This window comes from Pogoniulus pusillus, chromosome 12 (genome assembly GCF_015220805.1).
Source record: "Pogoniulus pusillus isolate bPogPus1 chromosome 12, bPogPus1.pri, whole genome shotgun sequence".
In the NCBI taxonomy this organism is placed as follows: domain Eukaryota; kingdom Metazoa; phylum Chordata; class Aves; order Piciformes; family Lybiidae; genus Pogoniulus; species Pogoniulus pusillus.
Window position 1 is genome coordinate 13,494,552 of NC_087275.1, and position 13,882 is coordinate 13,508,433.

Genomic DNA, 13,882 nt, shown 5'->3' on the forward strand with positions numbered 1-13,882 from the left:
TAAGACATGCATCCTGGATATCAGCTAGTGCTATTTGCATCAAATGATACAGAAGTCTTCTGAAATATATTAGACATAAAAAGTGAATGTAATTCTTCTCCTCTTGTGTTCAGTTTAAGTCCTGTTGAGATGATGACTTGGGGATTCTTCCAGAAGTTAATGTACTTGCAGCACTCATTTTTGGAGCTTTTCAATAAATAATGTTCCAGGGGATAAAAGTCATCTGGGGGAGCTGTTTGTCAACAGGGAATCAGCACCATATGTAGAGACACTAAAAACAATTTTAGCTCTATTTTTTTCTATCCTGTCACTGGAAACTCTTATGTCATTCATGTTCCGGTTGTATCTCTAGCTGAGTCTTCAGGACTGTGACAATCTACACACAGCTGCTGTTGATTTTTCAGCTTTATTCAAACTCTTGTTCCCCTTTATTACGGGAGAGAAAAGAGGGGAAAAGTGCTGCAAAGGTTTGCCCAGTTGCCAAATTGTAATGGCTTTTGAACATAAGTAGTTGTTGGGAGAATGCACTGTTTTTTTGTGAGAGAAGAACAAATTGATGTCTCTTTGTAGAGTTTATTCAAAGCCTCTGAAAGTCATGTAGACAGAGAGAAGAGGAGCATGGGCAAACTTTCAGCTACAGGACATTTTTCTTGAATTAAAGAAAACTTAATGTTTTCTGCAGAACATCAGAGCTATGCAGTAGTATTGTTGGGTTTTTTCCTTACCTTTTAACCTTCAGTTTTTGGGGGAGGGTACTAATCACTTGAAAAATTATCTACTGCATCGTGTTGCCGTCAGGGTTACAATCCTGCACCTATAGGCTGCATTTGAATCACCTATAACTTTATGGAGCCCTGCTGAAAGCTTGTGCATAAAAAATGCTGTATGACATCTGATTACTTTGGATTATCAGTAATGGTGACTTCAGGGTAGACAGCCTATGTTCTTCAGCCACCTGTGCCTTGGAATGAGAGCTGTGTTCAGTGGACAGATATTATCCCAGGAAGCTCCTATAGCTAAATGTGGCAAGAACCTTAGCTAAGAAATCAGTGTGTTTAAGTAGAAGATATGTGAAGAGTTGACTGTGAACATTTACATATCTGTAAGGTCTTAAGAGTAATTAATTTTCTTGTAAGGAACCTGTTCCTTATCTGTCCTGAAAGAATATTTGATACTTGTAAACATAAACCATAAAAGCTTATAGGCTTGTTTGACACAGGCACTTTCAGCAGAACTGTTGCACTTTTAAAAGCTTGGTTGGTGATAAGCTTCTTCTAGAATAGAAATGCTGGTAGCAATCTATTATTCAACAAGCCATCTTGTTCCCTTTCTTGATTTCTTGACCACTCGTAGCTCTGCTGATGTTTGCTTTGTACCTTCCAGGCTCATTGCAAGAAGCTCAGCTCTGCAACAACAGTGGTAATAAATATGTAAATATGCCCAGAGTCTCATCTTAATATGCTCTCTGAATTTAGAGCTGAGTTCTTATTATGTGTTTGGGTTATGTGTGGTGGCAGTGCTTATGCTGATGTGCATCTGGCTGTTTTCCAGCATAGTCCTTGAGTTGTTCTTCACTCATCTTTCTCAGATCCTTAAACCAAAATTAACTGACCTGAGCTGAAGGAGAATGTCCACCTTCAAAGTGGTATTTACTATTCTTTCTTGAAGAAATTTCAGTTTCAGCAGCAATAGTGACACCTAAGTTTCTAGAGCATCAGCATCTCATGAGCAGTTGGTTATTAAAGGAATACTGGCATAAATAGGGAAAGCAGATGGCACAACAGCAGTTTAACATATTTGCCTATCTGGGAGTTGTGGTTTCATGAAATGTGTTGATCTCTTGACTCTAACAATGAAATGTAACATGTTTCTGTATGATATTCTGCCTTATGTGTACCATAATTCTGCCAATTATCTTGGAGAAGAGAGGGCTTTGAGGAGACCTTAGAGTGCCTTTCCAGTAACTGAAGGGGGCCTACAGGAATGCTGGGGAGGGACTATTGACAAGGTCTTGTAGTGATAGGATGAGGGGTAATGGGTTTAAACTGGCAGAGGGAAGTTTCAAACTAGATGTTAGGAAAAGGTTCTTTAGAATGAGAGTGGTGAGACGCTGGCACAGGTTGCCCAGGGAGGCTGTGGATGCTCCCTCCCTAGAGTTGTTCAAGGCCAAGTTGGATGAGGCCTTGAGCAACCTGTTCTGGTGGGAAGTGTCCCTACCTGTGGCAGGGAGTTGGAACTAGATGACTTTTGAGGTCCCTTCCAACCTAAATCATTCTATGAATCCAGAGGGTTGAATCCTTGATTGGATATAGTTTATTATAAAAACAATTACTAAACAAACAAAATGTAATTTCTTTAATTAAAAAATCCCAGCTCTACATGTTGCATGTACTGTTTCTGACTCTGAACCGTGACTGGATTGGTTAATTCTGACAAAATTGTCTACAAATGATTTAGGATGGATTTTTATTTCCTTTTTTTTTTTGGTAGTTTTACAGCAGCCCAGAATTGCTGACTTGTTATTTTTTGGCCATCTTTGTGAGAGTGAAACAGCTGGTACCTCCTTAGTTCAAGTGCCTGCAGACAAGATCATCAAATCCTGTTACATGAAGCAGCAAGCCAGTGAATTGTGAATGTTAGCTCACAAACTGAGCTCTCCCTTCTTCTGACGCAAAGCAGCAGAGTGTTTCACTGGCAAACCTTACCCAAATATTCTTGAGGATGTGGCTCCTAACACATCTCTCCTGTTGAAAAACTGTGATGATCACCAAGTTAATATTTATACTTGATTTAAAAATAAATAAAGCACAGTTGCTCTGTTACATTTATTCCTATTTCCTGTGTAACTTTCCAGTGTTGTTCTTGTAGTGTTTGCTGATATGAATGCCCATGTGTTGTTCTGCTTTTGTAGCTTTTAATGTGATGGAGACTGCAGTGGGTTTTATTTTTTGTTTGATTGGGGATTTTGTACTTTTTCTGGTTTGTTTTCTATGTTTTATTGTCTTCATCCCCTTTAAGGAAAACTTGGCACTATTATACTGTGACCTATTGTTCCTAGCTCTACCTTCCGGAGCATTTCTTCTAATCACTCTTCTCCTCAAGGCATGGAAAATATCTTCTTTGCTCTTGCTTCTCTTAGTACATATTAACCTTAATTGAACAGAAGGACAGTCTTCAGTTCTGTTCAAATGGGCCTAAAAGGGCTTCTATAAAACCTGATATTAAAGAACTAAATTATCTATTAAAAGCTTATAAAACTGAGGCTAAAGATATTTATTTGCATTGTAAACTATCATGCTGATTGCAAGTAATAATCATCAAACATAACTTAGATTATTCTGGCAGGAAGAGGCTGTTGAGCAAACTTGGCAGTGTAAGAGATCATGTGTGAATGAAAACTGAATGAGCTAATTTGGCAATTGCATTTGCAATATTAAGAAGAGTTCACCAAATTCTTTTGGCTAGGAGAGAAGTGGTCATAGTGCTCCCAGCTTTTATTAGCAAAAAATATGGCTTGTAGAAAGGAGGAAAAAAAGTATAAAAAGCTACATTCAGTTTAATTTATCACTAACAGGATGCAGTCCTAAAGTCAGTGATTTGAGGGAAATTTGCCCAAGTGGGGGAAAAAAGCCACCCACTACCTCCCTCACACCCCTGGTTACTGGAAACATCTCAAATATGCCAAATTCACAAAGCTTTGCATGAGGCTTTTGCTGAGTATTACACTTAAGGAGCATCCTACTGTTTCTGGAAAGACTCTGACTTTGGGGGTGGGGGCTGTTAATGAACATACTAGCTAGAATGACGTCGTGGTATGAGTATGCGTAAGGGCTTCTTTAAAAGCTCACCACAAGGAGCTAAAAACATCCATTACATATTAGTCTATAGAGAAGTATACTCTGGATCAGTACTTGCCTCAAAGAGAACGTCTGTTTTATCAAACAAAATTAATGTAGCTCAGATTAATTTACCCTTGAATGGAGGACAAAAGACTTGGCATTGCTGGTTGCACTTTACTGGGAGACATTTGGGTGTGGTTGTTCACTTTATCTGTCATACCTGCTACTAAGGATCTGTTTGCAGTGCATGGTGTTGGTTGGTTAGCTACTCCTTTATGTTTAGAAGTCAAATCTGGGTACATGGTTGTACATACTTAGTATGTACAAGTATCTTCCGTAGCAGAAGGGCTTTGTAGAAACATTCAGATTAATCAAAAAGGGGATAAGAAGACCTCCTGGGGAAAAACTGCCATAAACTTGGGAAGCAACAGGAGATGCACAGGAAATTTGGTTCCATCTTAAATGAATAAAACTCTGGGATGAAGCATCCCTACTTTGTAACAGCGTATTTGTTATGGTGTAAAATTGTACCATCTTGATGTTCTTCCTAGCATCTGGAAATTTGACTCTAGTGTGGTCTGTAGAAATAATTTCACTGGTGCTGAATGAGTTCAGTTTCATGTGGTGTTTACTGGAGTTGTATCTAAAGTTGATTGGCGCAGTTGGAAGATAAATTTGTTTTCAGACTTCTTTAGGCAAGTAATGTGTGTCTGTGTAGGTATACAAACGATGTGACTCGTTGGAATTTCTTATCCTTTTCAAATTGTGCAGCAATTCCAGCAAAAGTCAGTTAAATCTTGTAAAAAATTTCAGAGTTCTTCATTTCAGATTGTGGGCCAGAATGATTGTGTGAGTTTTGGGGAAGAGTGTTTGGGTTTGTAGGGTTGGTTTGAGTTTTTTTTTGTTGTTGTTGTGGTTGGTTGGTTGGTTGTTGGGTTGTGGGTTGTTTTTTTTTGCTTCGGTGTGGTGTGCAGTTTGTTTCTTTTTTTTTCTAGTTCCCCAACTCTTGTGTTCCAGAGCTGACTTTACAGTTGATGTAAAACTGCCTGAACTGTTGACTTCAGAGGAACATGTCAGTTTGCACTGGGTATCTGACTTTATTCTGTAAAAATTAATAATTATTCTACAACAGTTTTCCCAGATAATTTCACATGCAAGTGTTTTCCTGAATTGTTATATCAACTAGAAATCTCTTTCTTCAGATCATTGCTGTAATGATATCAGGTGGGTGAGACAGTGGTTAGGGGCTTCTACTTCCATAGCCTGTTCTCATGGTCATTTGACATGTGATGCTACTAGACAAAAGTCTAGATCCTGATACACCTTAAAATAAGCTGCAGCTGAAGCAGCCATAGGCTTGCATGGCTTTTACAGGCTGTCTTTGAGCTGCTGCTGCTGAGTTGCTGTGGAAACCAACTGCAGAGGGGTGGAAAATAGGCTTTTTTGTGAGAGAGAGAACTGGACTAGTTTAAAACCCCATCCTCTGTTTTCAGAAGCTCTCTCTGAATTGCCATGGAAATGAGAAGGGTATCAGAGTTTTGAGTGTTGTAGAAGTATGAGCTATAAATATTTGGTTAGTAGCAGCACATGCTTTCTGGATTGTCTCTCTGTTGAAATAAGCTCCATGCTACATCAAACCTTTGCAATCTGTGAATTCAAACTGTTCTCTCCTCTATGTGAGTAGAAAGAGGATGATAATCTCTGAAATTTTGAAGGAAATTGAGGATTTTCCAATTTGATTGTTAGTTATGTAAAAAATAATTGTAAGTTAATCTCCTCCCAGAATTTTTCACATCATGTTGTGCAGAAATCCTTCAGTGCTAGGAATGCTGAAAACACCTAGGAAGCTGCTTAGTTTATCTGGAATTGTTGCACTTTGGCATTCATTTTCTTCAGAAAGGCTGACCTAAATAATCTCTCTCTTTCTCGTCCCATGCCACTTGATTTTTATTCCCTACTTTCTCCTCTACAAGCACTTCCAGCTTTGTGAAGTTTCCCTGGTCAGCTGTCCTTGGTGCTGTGCTCTCAAATGAATCATTAACATAATATGAAACTCTCAGGACTATTACCAAAAACTTCAGATAGTTGTCTCTGAAAACTTTTACTTTCAAAACTTTGTTTGTTTGTTTAGCTTTGAAGTTAAGAATAAAGGCATCATCGGCTGCTGTGCTGGCCTTCCAGATTGCCCTAAACGGTACACACAAAGCTGAGGATTAACTCATTGTTAAGTTGGCATTATAAATGAAAGCCTCTTTGCTAATCTTCTCTATCGTTGAGGCATTTAACACAGGAACTTTCCCCTGCGAGACAGAAAGCTTCTCACATCTTCCAATACCAGCTTTCAGTACAGGTAGAAATCCTGCTCTTAATCACTTAAAGCTTCTCTTAACACTGTTTAAATAACTCCTGGCTGGATGAAAATGCAGTTCTGCGTTCTGTTTCTCTTGTGATTTCCATTACGAAGGCAGAGTAACAGATGAGTGTGAAGGATTAGTTTTGTGCTACAACTAAATAAAATAATGGGATTTTGCACTAGGCTGTGGATCTCTGTGTATGTAATAAGTAGTAAATCCAAGAAAAACTACTAGACCTTGAGCAGCTCAGCTATATAAACTGTCACTTTAGTCTAAGTTTTGGGAATTTTGTTTATTTATCCCCCCACCCCCCAAAAAAAGGACCAAAGCCACCTACTACCTGTCCATTTTTTTCTGTTTTGGAGATATTTGAACACATTTATTTACTGTAGAAGGCTTTTTGGCAGGATACCCTAAAACTTGACTGCTTTGTTGTACTTGGGTATATGTAGATAATTTTTTTTCTTGTTTTAAGAATTAAAAAACATCTGGTTTGGCTCACCATTCAAGACCTTTTAATTAAAAACCAAACAAATACTTCCCCCCCCCAAACCCCCAAACAACAACAACAGAAAAAAACAAATGAACAAACCCCCAACAAATTAACCAACCAACACAAAAACCCCCACAAAACTACAAAAGGTGAGGAGAGTACCTGTTGCCTTCCTAGCAAGACAGTTAATGTGTGTGTCATGTATCTAACTGACCTACTCTCTGGATGCTGTCCTTGTTTTCAGCTTCGAATGTATAGCTCTGCTCTTAAGAGTGTGTTAGTTTGAAGCTAGCTAGATTGTTTTGGTGAGAAGAACTAGATTGCAGGCTGTGAAAGATAAACAAGGGTGATGTCTGCTTCACTCATAGGCTTGCTGAGATGTGTAAGAACAAGAATCCAAGCATAGATAAGGGAGTCACACTTCTTCTTGGGGCATTGCCTGAGCTGCATTTCTCTCCAGCCTCTCTGCCGTCTCTCTGATTAATCTACTTTGCTTCCTAACCCCCTGACCGAACCTCCATTCTTCCTTGGGACTGGGGTAAGGTTGAGAGGGGTGGGGGAAGGTGGAAGGGTGGTTGGGAGCCCCTCCTGGGGACTCAGGTTTCTGGGAAGGCTGTTGTGTTTCTGTATTAACTTGTATCTGGTATATTTCTGCATATAACTGTATAGACTGTAAATATCTGCATGTATATTGAGCTAAGCTGTAAATATAAGCTTCATTCAATTTCCAGAGCCAGCTGAGTCTAGTCTGGGTGATTTCCAAAAGGGGGGGGGGGGCAGGGTACACCCAAACCATCACAAGCGTAGTGGTAGATTACTCCATTATGCATGGCTCTAAGCCTAGGCTAGAAGGGTGGAAAAATACTGTTTGGGTTTAGGGAAATTTTGGTTTTGCTGGAGGTGGAAGGAGGGTCAGTTTTGTGTGTGTCAGATACTCAGCTGCATTGTTTTGTAGTAGCTCTTTCTAAAGAGAAGCCAAACTAAATACTGAGTTTAGTTGTTTTTTTCTCTGCCACCCCCACTCTTCCCTTGCTCCAAAAGCTGAATGCATTTCTCCACAAAGCAAAAAAAAAGGCAAAACAATGTCAGGAGTTAGGAAAGGGCTTGTACAAAAGGAGAGAGGGGAAAGCTAACAGGTATGTATGCACAAAAATTGCTGTGCATTACAAGGCTTTTCATAAAGTTATTAAGGAATCTCCTTATGGAAGGGGCACTGCCTACAACTTAGAACTTAAGCTGTGTTACTATTCCAATGAGGTTTTATTCCCTGCAACCAAACCCTTTTCTTTGAACCTTCTGAATATCTGAACACCTGTATGTGTTGTTCCAACGAGTCCAGACCAAGACATAGCATTTCTGTCTAAGGAATGGAAATAACCAGACATATATGTCTGCTAACACTTAATGCTAGAAGCATGGATACACTAGGACAACTTCTTTGTGTAGTGCCAGGAATCCAGGACTACATCTGTTCATATCGAGTCCTTATAGTTGTAAGGACTAAAATTTTAACTTCTTTGTTGAAAGTAGTTTCTTCAAGCTGCTAGAAAAACTTGTGTCATTTTCCACTGACCTAGGCATAGCACGTGTGTACATATCATAGAATCCATTTGATTCCTTGAGTAAGGACATCTACCAGGTCTGTGTCCTAATTAGCCAGTCAGAGAGTTGAAAATCTTGTCACACGTTTCACAGCGTATTAAGATACTCTCAATAGCTGCATGTGTTACCACCAGTTCTTAGAGCTGCAGCAGCTCCAGGCTCTGAATGACTAAAACTTGCTGTGTTTAAGTCTAACAGTTTCCAAAACACGACAGAATGGCTGCTGACAAGCTACCACATAAGTGAAAGGGTGGCTGAAAAGCAGTTTAAGTTCCTTTTGTGTTTCAGACTCCTTTAGCTGGTCAACCAGAAAATGTGCTGCCTCTCTTAGGTTACCATCCTTTATTTAGTCTCACCACGCCTATTACAATACAAAATTACTCTCCACCTTGGCTTAGATGGTCTTATTATTCTCACCCCACAGACCTCCCCTTCAGACTACTCCCTTATTTGTTTTTTTGTGGCTGAAGATATGCAGGGTTGTGTTTCTATGAATCGGATAAACTCTGCCCAAAGTAAATTCCATTCTACTACTGTTCTTCAAATTTCAAGGAGTTTTGTAACCCAGGATAACTGGAAGGCTGAAGTTGAGCTTTCTCCCTGCTTCCTTGTCCCTGTCCCCCCCCACCTTCAACATGATGTGGAGTAATTTATTAGTCTGTGTCCAAAATTTGAAGTGTTAATGCAGTGTTTATGTCATGTTTAATTAATGAAGCTGAGTTGACTCCAGTTACTTCAGGTTATGCTTTGGTGCCTAAGGTGCCATTTCAGACACTGGTTAAGGAGACTCATGCAGAAGCTGTGAATACCTCTCATATCTCTGCAGCATGTTTGCTGGAGGTTAGCATTCACTAAACTGAAGTGATGGAAGGTGAAGGCTGCTTTAACACTGGCTGCTAACATCTATGTGGCTGAGAAGAGTGGTTGGTCTGAGTCCCGGCTGCCTCGCTAGTTGTCAGAGTTAACACAGTCTGGCCTCTGAATGCTGTCGTGAGCAAGGTTGGAAGCCTTTTGGTGGTAGCAACCACACCCTAGACTACTAAAAAGAGTGGGAATTAGTAATTTTTTTCTGGTGATTAACAACTAAGGTTGTCCAAAGGTAGAGAGCTTTTCCTTTCCATTCCCCATCTATGGGCTACATAACCTATGAACTATTTCTCTTAGGACAAAGTACAGCAATAGGAGGGCCCAACCAGATGTGTTTAAACAATGTGATTGTGACAAAACGTTGGGTACAATTTCAGTATCTTGTGGCAGGTAGATACATATCTGAAATCTGCATCAGCATCTAAGCATATCACTAATGGTTTGTCCTGGGTGGTTGTGTGTCTGAAGGATGCTAACACCAAACAGATGTCTGGTTTCTTAATCTCTTTCAGGAATTTTCTGGCTTGGTTGTTTGTTTTTTTTTTTTGGGGGGGGGGACATCAGACTTCCTAAACTGACAGTCTCCTCTGAAGTCCTTTGTTAAGCTTTGCTCTAGACCACCTGCTATTTAGAACTTGGCAAAACAAATACCACAAGACTGTTTTTTTTTTTTTCTCCTGTCCTTACAACTTTATTTTGATTCTGTTCTCATGTAATTTCCTTCAGGCTCACTGTTTCCTTTGGTTTGACTAATACACTTTTCCTTAATGATTCCTTCAGCTAGCAGTATCAATTTACAGCTGTGTGAGTCATTATCAGATGGAAAGTGTGTGTTTTGAGGGCTTACTTCAGACATGCAAGAGCAGTTTTGCTTATTTTTTTTAATCTGTATAAAAGCATTTACTGAGCAAAAAGTCTAGTGCCTCAGTGCTATTTCAGCTTTTCACTGTTCCTCTTTATATGGTCAATTAAAGTCCAATGCTTAAGGCTTACATTCTGAATACTTGGTGGAGGTATTTCTAGGAGAACGTTTTAAGGAGGAAATGTTCTAGCTTTAAAGAGCTTTTCTGTCTTTCTCTTTGATCAGAATATGTAATAGGTTTAATTCAGTCACTTGCCTCTTCATGACTTTAAGTTACTGTTCTGACTACTGCTTCTTGAAGAGGGTCATGTATACGTGTATTCCTCTGTGCTAGTCTGAAGCAGGCTAGAATGTTATGGTGAGAAGAACTAGTTTACAGGCTGTGAAAGGAAAACAGTGGTGATGTCTACTTCCCTCATAGGCTTGCTGAGATGTATAAAAACAAGTTGAAACATAGATAACACACTTGGCACCACTCTTGCTTGGGCTGCTGGCTGAGCTGCATCTCTCTAACCTCACCCTCCATTTTCGGGACTAATCCACTTTGCTTCCTAACCCCCTGGCTGAACCTCCATTCTTCCTTGGGGCTGGGGTAAGGTTGAGAGGGGTAGGGGGAAGGTGCAGGGGTGGTTGAGAACCCCTCCCAGGGACTCAGGTTTCTGAGAGAGGAGTTGTGTTTCTGTATTACCTTTTACCTTATATATTTCTGTATATACTGTAAATATCTGTGTGTATGTTGTGCCAGCTGTAAATATAAGCTTCATTCATATTTCCAGAGCTGGCTCAGTCTAGTCTGAGTGATTTCTAAAGTGGGGGGTGGGGCAACACCCAAACCATCACATGTGAGGAGGGGGGCCATGTGCTGTGTTGAACTTCTTTAATTTTTATAACATTTTTTGTACTTACTGCATTGCATAGGTTGGACTTGATGATCTGTGAGGTCTCTTCCAACCTTGATGATACTGTGAAATATGATTACTTTGTGCAATTTCAAGCTCCAAATAGAAGACCTGCAAAGTAATTTTGTTATAACTTCTGTGGCGATAAGTAGGTATCAAGATCCTCCTCCAGAAGTCATAAAATGTGCTCCTAGCTTATGAATGCTTGGACCATGACAGTGTGCTGTGACATCTCTATTAAAGGTGAGAAATTTCCATGTCTGTGAAGCAGGGAATGTAACACAATGCTGAATTGCTCATATTTGAGCTGGTTTGTGTCCAGACAGAGAAGGCTGATGTGCCAGTAATTATACATAGCTTTACCTGTACACCCAAGTCCTAGAAGTGCTTCTTGCCTAAGCGTTAACTGCTGTCAGTCTTGCAACAAAATACTTCTCTCTATTGCAAACACATGAAGGAAGATGCTATTTCAACAGGTAAATACAATTTGCTTTCTATTAGCATGTAGGGTATGGGGGGTGTGTGTCTTTATTTTTCTAGAAACAATGTGGTTTAGGTAAAAGTCAAAAGCTAATTTTCTTTCCATGAATCTAAATGGGAATTAACAGGTTAAAAGGAAAATTACTCCATTACTTCAGTCTTAATGATGTTATTTTAGGCTGAGCGTAAACAATAAAAAGAGGAGATAGGCTCTGTGTGGACATGCAGGTTACTTTGGGACATGCTGGAGAAGCAGTTTCCTCTTCTAGCTTTGTCAGGCTGTGTGTGGGGTCATTTTGGGGTTTTTGTTTTTTTGGTTTTTTTTTTTTTTTTTAAGTCCAACAGTAAAGTTTCCTTTCTTGATGAGGTGGAAAATTTTCTGAGTGCACTATTTGTAATGCAAATATTTCTTGCTGTTTCAGTATTCTAAGGATACATAAATGGCACTCCTGAAATTGTCATTTTCATTTCTTATTTGTTTTATTTGACACTCTGGAATGGGTTGCCCAGTGAGGCAGTTGAAGCCCCATCCCTGGAGGTGTTTAAGGCCAGGCTGGATGAGGCTCTAGACAGCCTCATCTAGTGTGAGATGTCCCTGCCCGAGTCAGGGGGGTTGGAACTAGATGATCTGTGTGGTGCCTTCCAATCCTGACTGATTTCATGATTCGGTGTTAAGTTGTGTTCTCTTATAAACAAGAAATGTTGGATATACATTTGGAAAAGGGATGGAGTATGCCCAGACATCTAGAAAGCAGCAACTCTGAGCAGTAATATGGGGGTATGTGATGCAGATGCTCAGGGGATGGCAAGTGACTTCAGGGCAGCCTCTGAGGAGATGCTGGACACAGCCAGTTCCAACTGGCTCCAGCTGAGCTCCACAGTCACCATGGCAGTGCCTTGGGGAAGGGATTCATGGAAGGAAGGGAAAAAATATCCACATTGCAGTCCATGGGGGATCTTACATGGAAGCAAGTGGATATGCTTTGAAGGGAGCTGAAATGCTTGAAGGATTGATGTTGGAGTAGACTTTTGATAGTAACTGTAGCCCATGGAGAGAAGCCCACACTGAAAGAAGGGGAAAGTGTGCAGAGAAAGGAGCAGCAGAGAGGAGCTATTATGGACTGACCACAACCCCCTATTCCCCACAACACCTGCAATTACTCTGTTTTCAACTGGAAATAAATTTAATGGATTTTCCCTAAGCTGAATCTGGTTTGCCTGTAGTGATAATTGCTAAGTGATGTCTTTCATGTGACTCATGAGCTTTTGAATTTTACCTTCTCCCTTGTATGTTGAGGAGGGGATGTGATAGAGTGCCTGGGTGGGTGTCTGGTAGATGTGATGAGGAGTAACTGAACTTTTGCTGCAGGCCTGGTCATACATACCAATAGAACTGCAGTCTGCATTTACAAAAGAAGATGAAAAAAACTTGGGAAATTATGGAGGGAAAGTGCTGTAGGAAGAGTTAGGGTGGAGAATTCTCTCTATAGTGCCAGACTTGAACAATAAGGGATGATCTTTATTTGACAAAAACAAAACATTATGGTGTATGGGGCCAGTACTGTTTGATGTCTTAATCAGGGACCTGGCCGGTGGGACTGAGTATCCACTTGGCAAGTTTGTAGATGGCACTAAGCTGAGTGATGTGATTTAACATAGCTGTGGGATGGAATGCCATTCAGAGGCTTCAGAAGTGGGCCTATGTGAACCTCGTGTGGTTCAACAGGGCTTAGTGCAAGGTCCTGCACCTGTGTTAGGACAATATTCAGTATCAATACAGACTCTTGGGGAAATGATCCAATCGAGGTCAGCCCTGTGGAGATGGAGTTGGGGGTAATAATGAATTAAAGGTTGTTTGTGAGCTTGCAACCCAGAAAACACAACATATCCTGGGCTGCATCAAGAGAAGTGTCCCCAGCAGTATCAAGAGGGTGATTCTGGTGAGACCACATCTGAAGTACTCTGTCCAGCTCTGGAGTCCTCAGTGCAAGAAAGACCTGGACCTGCTGGAACACGTCCAGAGGAAGGCCACAAGAATGATCAGAGGAGTGGAGCATCTCTCATACAAGGAAAGACTGAGAGATCAGGGGTCGTCAGCCCACTTGTCAGAGAGAGTGGCCATTGGAATGGGCTTCCCAGGGAGGTAGTGGAGTCACCACCCCTGGAGGTGTTTAAAGGAGGCTGGATGAGGCACTTAGTGCCATGGTTTAGTTAATTAGAATGGTTTGGTGATAGGTTGGACTCGATGATCTCAGAGGTCTTTTCCAACCTGGTTAATTCTGTGATACTGTGTGAATGGGGTTTGTGTAGAGCTAGTGATTATTTTACTTAGTCTTTCTGGAATTTAAGTATTCTTGGTACAAAAGTTATCCAAGAACATTTTTTTTTCTCTCTTTGGTATAAAACTGTAGAAAAGTTGACTAATGTTTTCTTTCTCATTTCAACAAGAATTTGAGGTAACTACCAATTGCTGCACACTTTTGTTA

At 40.4% G+C, this 13,882-nt stretch overlaps 1 protein-coding gene across 6 annotated transcripts in view; it reads left to right on the forward strand.

The window, feature by feature from the left end:
- Window positions 1–13,882, forward strand: part of JAM2 (junctional adhesion molecule 2) — a 38,709-nt gene that overhangs the window by 8,266 nt on the left and 16,561 nt on the right. The gene's annotated exons all lie outside the window — the stretch shown is intronic.